The sequence below is a fragment of the Balaenoptera acutorostrata genome, chromosome 13 (genome assembly GCF_949987535.1).
Source record: "Balaenoptera acutorostrata chromosome 13, mBalAcu1.1, whole genome shotgun sequence".
NCBI classification, from domain to species: Eukaryota; Metazoa; Chordata; class Mammalia; order Artiodactyla; family Balaenopteridae; genus Balaenoptera; species Balaenoptera acutorostrata.
The window spans coordinates 72,041,891-72,056,198 of record NC_080076.1 but is presented as its reverse complement, the minus strand read 5'-3'; positions in this window follow the sequence as shown (position 1 = coordinate 72,056,198).

Genomic DNA, 14,308 nt, shown 5'->3' with positions numbered 1-14,308 from the left:
GGGGGGGGGGACGGTCGATGGCCGGGATTTAGGCCGTTTCTGCTCAGGTGTCCCTCGAGGTGCCAGGAGGTGGTGACAGGTGCAGCTCGGTGTCGTGGATGGGAGCCTGGGCCGGGACCTCTGCTACCTGGATTTGAGTTCTGGCTCCATCCTTATCACCTTTGGAACCTTATCAAACCTCTCTGGGTCTCAGTGTCCTGGAGTGGAAACGGGGGCAGTATTGGTTCCGACTCCACAGCGCGGTCGTGAGGATGAAGCAAGAATGTGGGTAAGATGCTGAGCACAGTCCCAGCACAGAGGAATTGCTTAACAGTGGTGACTTGTGCTAGGACGTCCGCCTTCTGAGGCAATGACGTGACACATGCTTCTAGGCCACCAGGCAAGTGTCTAGTGGGTCCTTGCTTGGTCCTCCAGGACAAAGGCTGCAAGACAGGTGGGGGGAATATTCCTGCCCCGCCGTGGGATTGTGGGTAGAGCCACTTCTCTATGACTCTCGCCTGTCCCGACGGAGCCTCTGGGGAGCGGAGGGCTGTGAGTGCACTCATGGATGAGCCCACACTGACTGGGCAGAGGCTTTTCTGGTACTCACGTCTGCCTCCAGATGGCTTATAACCAGATCCCTGCCAAATTCCTCTTACCTCCCCCCAGGACTTATCTGACGCCAGAGCATTTCTCAAAAGGGGGAAACACAGGCATATCGTCACCACCTCATCACTGCATTATTACAGCCCTGGCTCGCCCTGCCTTCCAGCTGTCTTCCCCAGGGAAGTCTCTGAAAGTTTTTCCCCAGCTCCTTCCGGGGGCTGCCGGGAGAGTGAAGTCCGGGAATGAGGATGCGACACAGGACGAGACCTTGAGCCAGTCCCTGGCCTTTTTCACTTTCCCCGTCGTCTGTGAAACGAGGAGGCTGGCTGAGGTCATCCATTTCCGGCAGTTCAGTTCCAGGGGGTTCTGGCTCCCAAGGGCGGGGGAGAGCCGGCTAGATGAACACTTGTTCCTCTTTGGCAGGAGAGCACAGGGCTTAGGTGACAGATGGCTCTGGGTTCAAATCCTCACCCTGTCCCCTTGCCAGCTCTGTGATCTTAGGCAAGGCTGTCACCCTCTCTGAGCAGTTGTCCTATCTGTAAAATGGGCATGCTAATAGCCACCTCCAGAGCCACCTTAAGGATTGAGATGATGTGTGTGTAGAACTCAGCATGGTGCCTGGCACTCACAATATTATAATTTTTCCCTAGAAATATGGGCTTGGTCATTGTCACTGAACTGCTCGCCTTAGACAGTAAGAAGCCACGGCCAGGTGGTGGTGGTGGTTGGTGGGAAGAGAATTCAGACCATGTTTCCGTGTTTCAGCCACCACACCAGGCCGGCTTCAGAAAGAAGCTGCAGTAACTCAGAGGAAAAGTCCCGCAGTGTCTGCTCCGGCTCCCTGGGCGGCTCTCAGTACACGTGCCAAGAGATGGCTTGGCGCCGTGCTCTGCTCCTCATGCCCATTAGCGTATTTCCAGATGTTTCAGGCAGCAGCCATGGATTTCTTTCAGGTTCTGATCCTTTGGATCTCCTTTTCTGCAGCTTCTCTTTCCTCTGCTTTTCTCCAGCTGGGCAGACTTCACAAAGGGAGAGCCGGGACAGCCAGATACCTCATAAAATGCCCCTTTTACCAGCAACAACATGAACCGCTTTTAGTACTACGATTTAATTGGTCCCATCCTGCATGTACCTGAGGCCTGGGAAATGGTGGCCTGGGGAGTTCTTGTGACTCAGGGCAGCCAAATGGAATGAGCTCTCTCCTGAACACCTACTCTGCATGGCCTCTTCACCCACATCATACTGACCTTCCCAACCCCACGAAGTAGGTGATATTAGCCCCCTTTTCTCGATGAGAAGCTAAGACTCAGAGAGGCTGTGTAACTTGCCCAAGGTCACTCAGCTATTGAGAGGACCCTACTGGCCCAACTCCAAAGCCCTAGCTCTTTCCATGACAGACAAATGTCTTCATGGTCTGTGCATGGCCCAAGCCCTGGGCCTTTGCTACCAGCCGTCTGTCTACCAACTGGGTCCCAGGCCATGAGCTTCAAAGCGAAACCTGGCCCAGTAAGCAAGTCAAGGAGGAGAGTCAACTCGCAGGGAAGCAGCAGCAAAAAAAACCGGTGTGTGTGAGGGTGAGTGTGCCTCCAGGTGTGAGGGCATGTGTTTATGTAAGGATGCATGTGTGTTTGTGTCCAAGGATGCGCATATGCGTGTGAACCTTTGTGTGCTGCATGTGAGGACATGTTGCGGTATGAAAATGTGTACCCACATGTGTGTTTGTGAAGGTGCACTTATGTGTGAGGGTGTGCGTGCACACACAAGTGGGCGTACATGCGTGAAGATTGAGGGTCTGTGTTTGTGTATGAATGTGTGTGCACAGAGGATGTTTGTGGATGCATGCATGTGTGAAAATATATTGCGTGCATGTGTGAGGACGTGTGCCTTGTGTGAAGATGTGCGTGCACACGTTTGTATACGAGGGTGCACATGCGTGTCCTCGTGTGAGGGTGGATGTGTGCACAAACGTGGGAGGGCATGTGTGTGTATGTGTGAAAATATGTGTCGGGATGTGTGTGGAAGGGTGAAACAGTGAACGCATACACGTATGAGGCTGTGTGCTCCTGAGTGCGTCTGCGCACACACGTGAGGACGTGTGCGCATGCGTCGGAAAGCTGGGCCAGGATGGAGGTGGGGTTGGGAACGATGTGATGGCGACCAGATGGGTTTTTTGTTTTGCGAGACCTCTTTGGTGTTGAGCACCAGGAGTTTCCCAGCACCGAGGACAGATCTTTTTTTTAATGTATTTAGCTTCTCAAGTGGTAAAAGGGCAGCAAGCAAAGCTGGGGTTTCTCTTCCTGGAGGGCTGGACTTGTCCGCCCTGGGCATCACAGACGAAGGTTTACCTTGGCCGCCTGCGGACTCTGCGGGCCCAGCTTGTTTAGGCTCGTTAAGGAGGAGCAGCCGCTGAGAGCGCCGGCCTCTCCCTTCCACCCCCGGGGCCTGGTTCTGCTAAAAACACTTGATTTAGAGCTTCTCGCTTTGCTTTCCCTGGCTGGGTGTCCCGGCAGGAAGGGAAGCACCTAGGGCCCGGGCTGCTTTGTCCGCTGAGATTGGGGAGAGGGATTCGGTTTCCCCACTGAGGTGGCTCGAGCCCGAGCAGCCCCGGTGGGTCTGGCCTATGAGTGTCTGCTCCTTAGGGTGGGTGGGGTCGGGCTGAGATGGGAAGCGGGAGAGCGGAGCCTTGGGCTTGTGAGATAAAAGTCCCCTTCTGCATAGAGCGTGTGATGATGTGAGGGAGATTGCGTCTCTGCGTGTGTCCCGCCGGGAAAGCCCCTCTGTGTTCATTTAAACCCTTAAAAATTTTTTTCTTAACTCATTCCGCCCTCACGCTCCCGCCCCACACCTCCAATTTCCTCTACATTTAGCCTCTTGGGGATCATAAAGACTAGAGTGCCTTGGCTCTGAGGAGACATAGTGGTCCACACCCTCTCCACAGAGAACCTCCTCCATAACATCCTAAGCGTGTGCCCACCCAGCCTGCCTGGACCCTTTCCGGGCCACTAGACGGGAAGCCTCCTGAGGGCAAGGCCTGTATCTCTCTCTGAAGCCTGTCACTGCTCCATCGTCTGGCCAGGTGCCTGCTGCCTGGCACATACTGGGCCTTGGTACATATTTATCAGATGCGTGAAGAATGAGGTAACTCATTGCTGCTGCAGGTAGACAGCCCTTGGTAGATGGCCTTCGTCCAAAGATCATTTGGATCTTTGAGTCAAATTATATTGAGCCAAAATGTGCTTCCCTTTGGGACTTCCCTGGTGGTCCAGTGGTTAAGACTTCGCATTCTAGTCCAGGGGGTGCGGGTTCGATCCCTGGTTGAGGAGCTAAGATCCCACATGCCTTGCGGCCAAAAAATATAAAACAGAAGCAATATTGTAACAAATTCAATAAAAACTTTAAAAATGGTCCACATCAAAAAAAATCTTTAAAAAAAAAAGTGCTTCCCTTTGAAGGCAAATATACACTTTTTTTTTTTTTTAATTGGGGTAGAGTTGATTTACAATGTTGTGTTAGTTTTTGGGTGTACAGCAAGGTGAATCAGTTATACATATGCATATATCCACTCTTTTTTAGATTCTTTCCCCATATAGGCCATTACAGAGTATTGAGTAGATTTCCATGTGCTATACTGCAGGTTCTTATTAGTTACCTATTTTGTATATAGTAGTGTGTATATGTCAATGCCAATCTTCCAATTTATCCCCCCCCCTTACCCCCTGGTAACCATAAGTTTGTTTTCTACATCTGTAACTCTATTTCTGTTTTGTAGTTAAGTTCATTTGTACCATGTTTTAAAATTCCACATACAAGCGATATCATATGATATTTGTCTTTCTCTGTCTTACTTCACTCAGTATGACAATCTCTAGGTCCATCCATGTTGCTGCAAATGGCATTATATCATTCTTTTTTATGGCTGAGTAATATTCCGTTGTGTATATATGTACCACATCTTCTTTATCCATTCCTCTGTTGATGGAAACAGATTCCTCTGTTTAGGTGTCTTCCATGTCCTGGCTATTGTAAATAGTGCTGCAATGAACATTGGGGTGCATGTATCTTTTCAAATTATGGTTTTCTGAACATATACTCCTCTTAATGCCTCCTGGATCTAAGCTGAATGTAGTTCCCGTAACCGATACTCATATCACACAGATATGAGCAATTTTTTCAGTGGACATCTTGAAATGTGGCTCATGAGCTGGACCCCAAATTCTAGGTGTAGCCTGGTCAGAGACCAGCACACTGGATGTTATAGGAGTGTGTCTCCCCTCCCCCCAAAGATATGTTAAAGTCCTAACCCCTGGCACCTGTGAATGTGACCTTGTTTGGAAATAGTGTCTTTACAGATGTAATCAAGTCAAGATGAGGCCGTATTGGAGTAGGGTGGGCCCGAAATCCAGTGACTGACATCCTTATGAAGAGAGAGATTTAGAGGTACACAGACACACTCACAGGGAAGAAGGCCTTGTGAAGACACAAGAGGCTGTTCCTTTCCTGGGCAGAGCTTGGAAGGGGGAGGGGCAGGGAGAGTAAAATATATGCATATCTGCTGATCACCGCTGCATTTCCTTGGCTAGTTCTGTCATTCACTGTGTTCTCAGAGTGGGGGCTTTGTAATTACCAGGACATCTTTTTCTTAATCCAGTCATTTGAATTTCCAGGCCCAAATTAGGTTGGGGAAGCACCCAGAATTTGCAGACTTTAATAGTCTCAGTTTCATCAGAAGTTTGCTGAGCCTCTGTAGGCTCTGTGCCAGGCCCTGGGCCTGGGAGGTTCACTACAGGTGGTTATATGTGCCTTGCACAGGATGGCTTTGCACTGGCTCCTGAGGGAGCTGGGATGCAGACTAGCCAAGGAAGGGTGCAGCCAGGCAGTCAAGTGCCACTGAACACAGCTTGGTGTTTCCCACCTCATTATGTAAGAATGGCCAGATGTGCTACAAACACAGTCATTTTTACTGAGTGTGAAGGAGTAATTTAGGATGTTAAATTATGCTCGAGGGCATTTTTGGGAGAACTTTTTTTGCCATCATGATGGTCACAGGGGGTGCCAGATTCCAGATGTGGAAGCTTGTGGTAAAGCCAGGGTGAGGACCACAGAGAGAAGTGCCAGTGCCTGAGTAAGAGGGAAGTTGTGCAAGGAGTGTGGCTGACTGGGGGCCAGTGGAGGGAGGCTGCATGGGGGCTGGCCTAGGTCAGTGGATGGTGGCCCTGGAAGCACATTATAATGACCTGGGGAGCTTCAAAAAAATCTGCCCCCAGATCCCAGCCCCACCTGATTAAATCAGCATCTCTGTGGGGAGACATTTAGGCACCTGTGTGTTGTGGCTAAAGATCTGCAAGTGATGCCAATGTAAAGCAGGCATGGGACAGAACTTGGCCAGCAGTGAGGTTGCTCCTTCTTGCTTAATTGCACTTGACTTGGTACAATGAAAACACACACACACACACACACACACACACACACACAGAGAGAGAGATATATATATATAGACGCATACACACGTAAAAATCCTGGTCAACACTGTAATTTTTAACAAACCAAATCTAGCATATATGTTGTCAGGTATCACTGTGACTCTTGGGGACATGTTGATTCAGCCGTGTGCAGAAGACAATTGCAATGGTATTGTAACCTTAGGCTAATCTCTAGGGCTTATGCACAGTGCTTGACTTTTTTCTTTTTCTCCCTTCCTTCCTTCCTTCCTAGGGCTTTGGGTCGGCGTCCCTGTCATTTACCCTGTCATCATCTTGATCTGGTTTCCTTTGACTAAAAGTAGTTATCTGTGAACCCTTTCTTTCTTTGAGGGCCTCTCTTGGCCAGTCTCTTGGCTGGGGGCATCAGCAAAAGGTTGAGAGGGTTCTTCTTATGCCTTTTAAAGAGTTTGCCTACAGATTATGTCATGAAACGGGGGACCCCGAAAGGCTTTTTCTAGAAGTTTCTTTCTCAGGGATTTGCTCCAGTGGAGGGTAGGTCATGGTTCTCAATGAGGCATCTTCTTGTTGATGCCAGAGTCCCAGCCCCATGTTCCCAATGTGAGCTGGTCACTTAAGAGAAAAAGCATGATAAGGTTTGGTGATGGGGCTTCCCTCTCTGTGTGTATAAGAAACAAACAAATAAACGAAACTGAAAAGAGAAAAATCCAACCCCTTTCAGAAGATCCAACCGTTCCCTGTCCCTGGGTGGCCCTTAGCCCATCACCCAGTGTCACCTCCAGGGAAAAGCCTGACTAAGACTCTGGTCCTAAGAAAACCCTAAGCTGAGAAGGAACTTGGGTGCAGCTGCTCGCATGGAAGGAGCTAGACTAGGGATGACAAGGCAGGCCTCTGTGAAAATCTTCCAAGGAGCTACAGAGAAAAAAACAGAAAGATTCCTCATTTGCATCAAGAGTAAACTTCCTGTCCTGTTAAACAATGAGGCATTCAAAAATCCGCCTGAGTAAAAGTCCCCTGATGCAATGAGAGGGTGAGCAATTTCATGTCAGACTGTTGTTATGGGATTTATACATGTCCTAGCCGGGCTTGAGGTGAACCTCAGAGCCAAAAACAATAGCCCTAAACCCCACATGCACAGAAAGCTCATTCCAGTGGAGTTTCCTTAAGAGAGAGCACAGCAGACTTTTCACAAACAAAATGACTTCAAAGGCAGGCTTGCATCACCTGACTCCCCCAGCTTGACACTTCCCTTTAGGCCAGACCTGGCCCTTCTGTTTCTTGGTTTACTTTATGAGGTTCTCACACACACACGTTGCAAAGCAATTATCTGAGCTCGCAGGCCAACAGGAAAGTAATTGTAATTGAGTACTTCCTTTGTCAATTGCAGACCCGGCCACTGCAGTGGGGATGGGAGAGCAGGCAGCTCAGCACCCAGTGACATGGCAACTCCTCCCCCCAAGGCATTCAGAGTGAATTCCCCGGGGAGCAGGATGCCAGGGGGATGGGGGAATGGGGGGAATTTTCTTACATCACTTGACTGCGCTTGCTTTCACTCCCCAAATCCTGAGTCATGACTAAAGCCGGATTGCCTCGGGTCTCTGGCTGAAACCAGAGGTTACAGATTTGGAAACCTGACTCCCTCAGCTGACTCTTGTTCAGTTCATCAGAGGAAATGTGTATTATTTTACTTGCCCCTCTTCAAGCTGAAGTGCCTTCTAATTGAGGGGATTACGTGAGGAAAGTGGCTCTGTAGTGGCTTAGTAAGCCGATGCCAGGCTAGTGAACGATATTTGACGTTGGGTGAGTTTACAAAAAGGGCAGTCTCTCTGTTTGTTTAAATGGAGATTAAGTGAAAGGAAAAGTTTTTCTTTCCCATCCCAAGACAAATGTGAAACACATGTTTTCCCTTTTGACTTTGTAGTACAAGGCTCAAACAGTGCGCCCCAGCACCCCCTCAGCTGTGAGTTTTCAAGCATTGCAGAATGTTTCCTCTCTTTGGTGGCCAAAGCCAATATGAGCCTTTATATTTCCAGACAGTGGAGCTAATGGTGATGACCCAGTTGATTCCAGGTAATTGTGTGTGGGGTGTTCCTGGGCAATTTACCAGTAGGCAGGATGAGAAGATGTAGTACAGGTGATCCCGGGAACTGGGTTCAAGTCATAGCTATGCCTTTGCCCAGGTGACCTCACTAAAGCTCAGTTTCCTCACCTGCAAAATGAAATTGGTTGAACTTGAAATGTCTCGGGTAATTTCCAACTCTGGAAAGACCGTTGGTTTAGGTTGGTTTTTCCTGTATGTGGGAGACATTCCTAGTTGAGGGCACCCTTAGCGTGGGCTCGGGGCAGCGTGGGAGACCTCAGTCAAGGAGCCTGCGCTGCCACCGTGCACGTGACTCACCATGACCTTGAACAACTCACTGGCCCTCTTTGTGAGTCCTTCTCCTTATCTGAGAGAGGAGGTTTGATGGTCTTGCCCCTGACAGAGCAGTTCAGATATGAGACAAGCCTGAATGAGACAAGGGTGTAGTTTGAGTTCCTTGGACTAAATGGATCATTCATCTCAGAAGATAAGTTTTTAAAAAAAAAAAATGCTAGTCCCCAAATATTTTTTGGATTATCTCAAGAATAAAGCAATGAAAATCTGTATTCTTTACTCTTGGCTTTCCTTAAATGGCTACTGGTTCAGGGAGTGCATGCATCAAATGACCAATAAGGGCTGTGAAAATCAGGATTTCTTCCTCCTGTGTTGGCCAAAGCCATGTTCCTTGCTTTTATCATGTTGCTAATCCGCTCAGAAACCTGTTTCTACTCTGCTCAGAAACCTTCGAGATTCCCTTTGCTTCCAGGATTCAGTCCAAACCGACATTCAATTCACATTATGACCTGGCTTCAGCTTGCATTATCTACCACCTCTTCTACCTAAAATCCTAGAATTCATTAGAATCTCTGCAGTGATGCCAGAATCACCCCTGTAAATGTCTCCTCACAAGTGGGCAGCCAGTCTCTGCTTGGACACAGTGGCGGGGAGAAGCCTCTGATCCTGAAAACAATCTGGCCTTTTTCAAATCATTCCTAATCATTAGAAACTTCTCCCCTATGTTGAATCAGAATTTGCCTCGTGGTAAATCCCAACCACCCATCGCTCCTATAGGAGCTACTCCAGTTCAACTTCATTGCTCTTTCTCAATGTTTGAAGACAACTGTCATGCCACCCCTGAGAAATCTCTTTTCCAGACTTAACAACTGTGGTGTCCTTAACAGATTTTCATTGACTTGGTTTTTGGACTCCTAAATGTCGTTGTCCTTACCTTCCCCTGGGCATGCTTCAAATGGTCAGTGTCTCTTAAAAAAAAAAAAAAAAAGTGACTCTTTGAACTAAACACAATGTTCTAAACGTGCACTGGTTGGTGGAGCTAGTACCTCCTTTGTTTCTGTAATAGTCAGGTTAGGTGAGAGATACAATAGTAGTTCAGTGGCTTAAAGAATATAGAATGTTTTTTCTCTCTCAAGTACCTGCCTGAGGTGATTGATGCAGGTTAGCAAGTGGCCCTGCTCTCTGCAGTCATTCAGGGACCCAGGCCCCTTGAGCTGGGGCTCCGCTATTCCATGGGGTGTTCTGGTCCAAGCTGGATGGCTACCAAGTCCCAGATGCAACCAGGAGGAAGAAAGAACAGAGAGTGAGGAGGGGGTGTGTCCACCTCTTAAGAGCCCAGCTCCCGACACAGACCACTTGTTAGCATCTCACTGGTGAGAACTCCGTCCCGTGGCCATACTCAAATGTGAAGGAGGCTGGGAAACATGATACAGCGTGTCGGCATGCATCACCACGGAGGAAAGCGAGAATGGATCTTGGTAGCCATGAATATGGAAAAGGCTCACTGGTCTTTCAATTCTGGGAACACACCAAGCTCCTTCCGTGGTCAGGGCCAGTGCACTCCCTGTCCTGCCTGGAATGTTCCATTTCCCTGTCTCCTCTTCCCCTTCATGTGGCCTCGGCCTCAATGCTACTTCCCCAGAGAGGCCTGCCCTGACCACCCAGGAAAAATAAGCGCGTCCCTCACCACATTCTTTCCGACCTTCATTTGTGTGCTGCTAGGCCCCTGTCACAAGTTTCAGCGATTTTTTTTTGTGTGTGATTACTTCTTTCCCCTAGTAAACTACAGCCTGCATGAGGGCAGGGACTCCACCCATCTTGTCCTCCTGTGTTCACTGCCCAGCCCAGTGCCTGACACATACTGGGGGGCTAAATAAGGATTTGTTGAATCAGAGAATACATAGAGACTAGATGCTTCTTAAATACAGTCTTTTCTTCCAAGTGTGTTGCACTGTTAGGTCACTAGCGGTGAACCGAAAGCCCTATGTCTCTTCTTGCATCAACTGTTGCTGAGACATATTTCTCCATCTGCTTCTTAAGAAGTTGATTTTTTGACGATGGAGGCAGCATTTTACCCTTAATATCTATTGTATTTCAGCTGCTTGTTTTTGGCATCATTCTAGTCCCCAAAGACCTTTTTTTGATATATCAATGAATACATTTATTTTCCCCTTCCGGTATTATATTATCTGAAATTCTGATAGATGCAGCCTGTGTGTTTCCTTATGCCGTTGTCAAGCATTGATGGAGATGGAATAAAGGGCCAAACATGGAGGCCCTGTCAGTTACCAGAGTCTGTCCTCCATCCGACCATCAATCCATCACCAGCTGCCTTTGGGAATGAATGTTTTCTCATACAAACCATGCTCTTGACTAGCGTCTCATTGAGCCCAACTATGTCAGGTGCCTGCTGAAATGAGATACACATTAGAACTCAGGGCCTTCTGTTCCTTTCCTGCACAGGACCATAGAAACTTCCAGCCAATGGCAAGAATCCCTTTGACAACACCCTCTAGTTTACCAGTCTAGTAATCTTATAAAAAACAGGAAATGACTAGTTCTTAGTGAATCCATGCTTAGTGATTCCTAACAATTACTGTTCTCTCATAAGTGTTTACAAACCTTTAATTCTTAATTTCTTCTGAAACGTTTCCAGGATCTAACCTTTCCAGAAACCCTGCCACATCGGTCCATTTTCTGTCCCCAAATGTACCTCTATCCTCATACCTCTGTAGGAAAGGTTTTTCCTGCCTGACTCTGAGTATCCAGACCTCTACCTCCCCTCAAGAGCTAGCTGGAAGGGGGCCCCCTCCGTGGCGCTGTCCCTCCACATTCCAGGCCTCTCTGTGCTCTGGGTCCTTGTGGAATTCGTTAACCGCATCCCTCCTCAGGGCTTGCTGCTGCCACCTGGGCAGACTTTCAGACCTTCCTCTCATGATGCTCAGCCTGGCCTTGCACCAAACCCTCTCCCAATGAGGTGTGTGGATTGAGTTGACCACTGAAACCAGCATCCACTTATGCCCAGAGACTAGCCCATCAGTGGAACTTCAGCCTGAGCTGTGATCTAGGGCTGGCTGGTCTTCCAGTGTGTTTGGAAATCTTTTTATTTTAGGTTGTTTTTTTTTTTTTTTGGTGAAAGAAAAATTTGGTAAAGTATTGATATACTGTAAAGTCCCAAGGAAGCTATAGACTTATTGGATCATTGACTAAGGGACACCAATCTGGTTGACGTAACATTCTGGGAAATCAAGATAGGTAGTGACAGATGATCAAACTACAATATTTACAACATCCTGAATGTTGCAGCGGCAAAGGAGATGAATCAAAGTTCAGAGCAACGTGCAAAATATTTCAGAAGTGTTTAATCATCTTTCAGAAACATATTTAGATTTACAAAAGATTTCCAGTAGGGTTTCTTTCACTACCTTTGTAGATTTATTTTTTTAATTTTTAAAAATTAATTAATTATTTAAAATTAATTAATTAATTAATTTTTGGTTCTGCTGGGTCTTCGTTGGTGCGCACGGGCTTTCTCTAGTTGCGGCGAGCGGGGGTGCTATTCTTCTTGCAATGCACAGGCTTCTCATTGTGGTGGCTTCTCTTGTTGTGGAGCACAGGCTCTAGGTGAGCGGGCTTCAATAGTTGTGGCTCGAGGGCTCTAGAGCGCAGGCTCAGTAGTTGTGGCGCACGGGCTTAGCTGCTCCACGGCATGTGGGATCTTCCTGGAGCAGGGCTTGAACCCATGTCCCCTGCATTGGCAGTCGGATTCTTAACCACTGTGCCACCAGGGAAGCCCTACCTTTGTAGATTTAAAACAACTTAATTTCCATATAACTTTGGAAGAAAAAGTCAGTGTTATAAAGTGAAATCCACCTGTTTAACTTCCCCCCGAGCAGCATCAGAATCTGGCCGAGGTGCTGATGCGACATCACACAATATTTGGGGGGGGGAAAGTTAGGTCTTTTAGATCATTGAGTCCAATTCCTCCCAACTGCAATTGAAAATCTTGTACCCTGCAAGGGAGGGGACTCAGAAGGGAATGATTCTGCCACTCCTCTCACACAAGGAGCCCCCCCTCCCGCCTTCCTAGTCCCCCGGGGGCCTGCCACTTCCTTCAGACCAAAGAGAAACTTTCTTCTCTATCGAAATGCCGATGACTCTCATTGTAAAAACCCTCTCTGCTGCTTGCTTTCCAAGCCTTAATAAATCTCAGATTAGTGTGAAAACCACCCAGGCACTGACTGTCCACATTTCCCAATGAGCTGTCTGGAGGTGGCTTCTTCTTCATGAGTAACTTCCCCAAATGTTTGGGAAATTGCTCGACACCGTGAACTTACGACCACCATGTGAACTCAGGGCAGGGAGAGAAAACTCACCCCAGTGTCAGTCCTGACCTCCCCCTGTTTCTTTTTCCCCTCCTTCCTTGCTCTCCCTTCTTGCTCAAGGCAATTCAGGCCCCTTTTCTCCACTAAGAATGGAATTTGGGTTCCTAGCTGTCGCCAAGGACTTACGTACGACTCATGGATTTTCAGCTTTGCCTTTTCCTGTAACTTCTCCGCAATTGGTTGTTCAGCTTAGGCTGAAGTTCCAGTGAAGGGCTAGTCTCTGGGCATAAGTGGATGCAGGCTTTCAGTGGTCAACTCAATCTGCACACCTTGTTGGGAGAGGGTTTCGCGCAAGGTCAGGCTGAGCATCACGAGAGGAAGGTCCGAAAGTCTGCCCAGGCATCAGGAAGCCTATTTTCCAGTGATCTCTACCCCGTGCTTCACGACCTTCATCCATATTCCTAGGAAGCTGCAATGCTACAGCGGTTCTTGCAAAAGACCACATTAGAGTTTTCCATCTTAATGCTTTCCCTGGCCTTCACTTCATGTGCGCTCAGGACCACTGTCACCGTTTCCAGAGTTACTTTCCAGCGTCCACTTTGCCCTCCCTCGTTTCCTCTGGGGCGAGCCTCCATGACCCGAGGGCCTCTGTCACCCCCTCATCAGGTGTTAGTTAGGCTGCATGAGCAGGTGCTGACGCAGAACTTCACAGCAACATCAAAAGGCAGCACCTTGGGAGTGACTGTGAGAGAGGACCGTTCTGGGGGTGGCTGAAGGCACACAATTAAAGCAGTTGGGTGACCTTAATGTCCAGAACCCCCATCCAGAAGCCAGCTGATTTGTACATGTGTCCTCCCATCCACAAAATGGTAAATGAAATCTGTTGGAGGACAGAGAAAATTTTGATTCCTTTTTTTTAAATTGTGGTAAAATATACATAACATAAAATTTTACTCTCTTGACCCTTTTTAAGTGTACAGTTCTGTGGCAGTAAGCACATTCACAATTGTTGTGTGACCATCATCAGCATCCATCTCCAGAACTTTTTCATCTTCTCCAGCTAAAACTGTACCCATTAAACTATGACTCCCATTCCTCTCTCCCAAAGCCCCTGAAAATTACCATTTACTTTCTGACTGTGATTTTGACTTCTCTAAGTACCTCATATAAGTGGAATCATACAGTAAGTGTCCTTTTGTGACTGGCTTGGTTCACTTAGCATAGTGTCCTCAAGGTTCATCCCTGTTGTAGTGTGTGTCAAAATTTCCTTCCTTTTTAAGGCTGAATAATATTCCATTGTATGTGTATACCACCTTTTGTTTATCCATTCATTGTTGTCTGATTCTGGTCTTTTTTAAAATAGTGAAGTTTGTATTTTAACAATTGAAGAGTTGGAGAGTCGGTGGAGTACGGTGGGAAAAGCATTGAACTGGACATCAGGAAACCTGGGTCTCAGTTCTGGCTCTGCAGCTAGTGGCCTAGGAATGACGGCTCCTGCCGAAGTGGGTTGGAGCAGCCCCCGAGTCAGAACCGGCTGGGCTACCTGGGAGGATTGCAGACTCCTTGGATCTGGTCTCTGGGAGTGG